The sequence below is a fragment of the Triticum dicoccoides genome, chromosome 4B (genome assembly GCF_002162155.2).
Source record: "Triticum dicoccoides isolate Atlit2015 ecotype Zavitan chromosome 4B, WEW_v2.0, whole genome shotgun sequence".
Classification (NCBI taxonomy): domain Eukaryota; kingdom Viridiplantae; phylum Streptophyta; class Magnoliopsida; order Poales; family Poaceae; genus Triticum; species Triticum dicoccoides.
Window position 1 is genome coordinate 94,773,939 of NC_041387.1, and position 4,246 is coordinate 94,778,184.

The following is a 4,246-nucleotide window of genomic DNA, read 5'->3' on the forward strand; positions in this document are numbered from 1 at the left end:
TCGTTGCTCCTTCCCCAACCAGATCCAGCCCCCTCGCGGCCGTGATGAACACATAGTCAGAGAATCTTCAGATCCCCAACCGGGTTCGTCCCCGTGGATTAACATCCATGGATCTGTAGTTGATCTGCTAGGGGAAGGTAGAGCACTAGCTCCAGCGGCTTTCACATGATTTTTGCTTTGAGAGGGGGAATTGCTATGTGTAGTCAGTCTGTTTTTTTGTGCAACTAGGGCCCCGTTCCTGTGCAACTAGGGGTGCCTCCCTGTGCAACTAGGGTCCCTTCCTGTGCAATCTATTACATCTGGTAGCCAAATTTTGTAAGCAAAGTAGGAAAAGTAAATTTTGTTCTCTGTATATCAGTTTTTTGGTGTTAGTTATGTGCAACTAGGGGTTCCTTAGCAATCTATCATATCTTTGTAGCCCAATTTGTAAGGAAACTAGGCAAATAATTTTCATTATCTGTATATCAGTTTTTGGTGTCAGTTCTGTGCAACTTGGGGAGCCTTCCTATGCAATCTATCATATCTTCTAGCCAAATTTGTAAGCAAACTAGGAAAATAATTTTATTTTAGTTCTGTGCAACTAGGGTCTGGGATCCTGCGCAACTAGGTATACATTACTGTGCAACCAGAGGAAATGTGCCTGGTAGTGAAACAGAGGTTCATATTTTCTTTTTCTTTTTATCCTATGGCCATTTATTTATGCTCCTTTCTTTTACCCTCTCAGTAGTTCAATATTTTTTTGTTCATTGTAGGGTTCTCCAAATAGGACCTCTCGGCGGAACTCAAAATGGGTGGCTAAGTGGCAACCACATGGCACTGATAATGACGGGGATGGAGAGAATGATGATGTGTCCCAGAGAGTATATAAATGAGCTGGCATCCTCAGGCTTTTTCTAGTTGCACAAGAGTACCTGATTAGTTGGCATTCTCAACATTTCTAGTTGCACAATACCATACAACTATTTGGCATCCTCAGTCTTTTTGTAGCTGCGTTGACACCCTCGGCATTTTCTTCCAGAAGCCTGAAACCTGAATGTGCAATTTTTTGATTGGTCATGAAGTGTTGAATATATCTTTTCCCAAGAGTATCTAATTAATTGGCATCCTCAATATTTATAGTTGCACAAGAGTATTCAATTAGTTGTCATCCTCAGCATTTCTAGTTGCACATGAGTATTTAATTAGTTGGCATCCTGAGCATTTTCTAGTTACACAATAGCATCTAACTAGTTGACATCCTCGGTCTTTCTAGTTGCACAAGAGTAACTATTTTAGTTGGCATCCTCTGCATTTTGTAGTTGCACAACTAACATAATATCAAGTTGGCATCGTCAACCTTTTTTATCTGGTTTTTCTAAAGAACAACAGATTTTTTTTGTATGCAATGTTAACTAATCACCTTTGGCACCTTTTGTTTGCAAAATCTCAGGTGATCACGTCGGAATGTGATCACCTTTGGCACTATTTTCGGATGACATGAAATAGAATTTCATCTCCTTTTCTGTTTCACTTTTAGTATATAGAACATCCTATAGAACATATTTCCCCTGTTGCAATTTGTGTGAGACAAGACTATTTGTACGCTTGTTTTTAATATTGTTCTTGTGCTTTTTTTAGTCTGGTTTCTTTGCTGCACACATTTGCAGCAAAAGTTGGCTTTGGATACAAGTTTAGCTGCACAATTATATGTTTATATTTGCACAGACAACAAATCCAGTCTTTTTTAGTTTCATCTAGTCTATGTGTTGATTGCACACACACTGTTGCACACATTTTTGTAGGAAAAGATAGACTAAATGTAGTGTTTGTGCAAATAAAAGCCCGTATTTGTGTCAACTAAACATGGATCCAAAATCATCTTTTTCCTGCAATGTGTACAACCAACAGCCAAAAGACTAGAACAGATGGACTCCAGTCTGGGCTGTTTTGTTGCACATATTTGCATAAAAAGGTTGTCTTGGACCATGCTTAGTTGTACGAATATGTTCTTCTTTTTGCAGAAACAGTACACACAGTCCATTTTTCTAGTCTAGGATATTTTTTTGCACACATGCTGCAGGAAAGTTGGTTTTGGACCAGTGTTTCAGTTACACAAATATGTGCTTCTTTTTGCACAAACAGTACACCTAGTCCATCTTTCTAGTCTGGGCTATTTGTTGCACACATTTTGCATGAAAGTTGTCCTTGGATTAATGCTTAGTGTGCACATATATTTACTCTTTTATAGTTTTGGCTGTGGTTGCATACATTGCGGGAAAAGATGGCTTGGATCCATGATTTACTTGCACAAAATGTACTCATTTTGCACAAACAGTACATCCGCTCCATGTTTCTTGCCTGTATGTTTGTTGCACATTTTTTTACAGAACTACTCCCTTGTGTCTATTTGCACACATCCAGGCATAAGTTGGTTTTGCTACCAGGTCTAGTTGCACAGTGTGGTGTTTAATTACACCGACATCAGACTGTTGCTACTCCCTCCAAGTGAAAACTATACGTCCATAAGCAGGAAGAAAGTTGCACATCGACTATCATTTAGTTGCACATCGACTGCTACACAATTGCACAAAACGGGGCATAAGTTGCACACAAAAAATTCGTCAAAACATATTCATGCGGGATCTAGTTTCGAAGAGCACGTCGCGAGGATTCCAATGGTGAAAGCGGATCTTAATTTCGATATTCAATTCAAAAGTTATGGCTTTTTAACTTTTTTGAAATCCAAAATAAAGTGTGTTCACACCTGTTTGCATCTGTGTATTAGTAGTTTTGTTAAACATGTGCATGACCTTTGGCTCTTTCTAGCACCAGGAGGACATAATATATTCTAATCTATTTGACTGAGACATAAATATACTAAAAAGGGAAGGCTGTCATTAAGTGCTATCTTTTTTTGCCGGCCACTCAATCGCACTAGTGGGCAGCCGGCCACCCACTAGACTGCCCCAAAAAGTCAATGGCATGCCGCGAAAAGACCTGCTCTGTCACCATCTTGTTACGCGTTGTTCAAATGGACTAATCAGAAGAGATGTCTCCTTCTACTAGTATAGTTCGTCAGGGAGCTTGCACCAAAAAGTTGGGCGGGGCGGCTGACAAAAATAATTTTTAGGCTTATGTTTTATGGCCCAATAATAGGTATACATTAGAAAAAAAATCTTATGGCATGGGTCCGCCTGCCGCTACAGTTGGCCTGAGCTACCAATAACTTGGGCAAGTTTGGGGCCTGTCACTTTGGCCCCAAAGCATCATGGAAAAAGGGCCACATTCATGCGGCAGAACAACAGAATACCTAGACCGCCTAGATTCTTAGGGAAGTAAATATCGTCGCATTTATCGAAAAAGGCTTCCGCCCCGCTTTATATATAAAGCAAAGATCACCAACATCCCGATACAAACACACGCCGCCACAACAAACGCACACATCCAAGGCGCCCATTTGGTATATCGTCGCACTTAACCATATGGTATTCCTGGCGCCCATTTGCTGTGTGCTAGACATTACACCCTATGTTTTGTATCACATCACTTAAGGTAATAATGACTGAAGTTGCACCCAAGAAACTTGTGTGGTGAATTGCCTCTTATTAGATATACTCTGACGCATATCGATATACGCCCTTTGTTCAGTTGGTCAATAAAAGTTGATATTGAAAAATGATTGATCATTAAGGCTCCGACGCATATACCTATCTTAAGCATCTACTGAAGAAAAATAAAAGTCTTTCTACAAATTGACAATGAATAGAGACAATATCATTGCATCAAGAAATTTCAAATTCTTATTTCGAACCACACTGAACAGAAACAACAACATTGCATTTGGAGTATAAAACCATGGACTACAAGTGATAATGGAATAGTAGTTACCATAATAAATTTAACAAGTTTCACAATAATGTGACAGCATAGCTTACTATTTCCGAAATAAATTCATTATATTAATAACAGAGCAAGTTCTTTTCTTTCCATGGTGCCCTTGTTTCGTCCAGAGAAGATCCTAGTTTCATGCTTGCATGGGAGCATAGGAGACCTGAAATTTTGTAGAGTATATGTTACCAGCACCAGCTATAATGCAGCATAAGCTAAGAAATGTAAATCTGTAAACATGGTAAAAACATAATAACAATGAAAAATCTACACCATAAGTAAATTATGGATAGTCAACAAAGACCAAAGGAAACCAAGTATGCAAATATGATTATATTCCCTCCTTTTAGAAAATAGGTTGCTAAATCTCTTAACCCCC

The 4,246-nt window shown here is 39.0% G+C and overlaps 1 protein-coding gene across 1 annotated transcript in view; it reads right to left on the minus strand.

The window, feature by feature from the left end:
• Positions 1–3,759: 3,759 nt before the first annotated feature.
• The window catches only part of LOC119295226 (cysteine-rich receptor-like protein kinase 37), a 3,183-nt gene continuing 2,696 nt past the window's right edge, over positions 3,760–4,246 (minus strand). The window contains exon 7 of the mRNA XM_037573589.1: positions 3,760–4,030. The gene's annotated coding sequence lies outside the window, so the exon portion shown is untranslated. The remainder of the gene's footprint in view (positions 4,031–4,246) is intronic.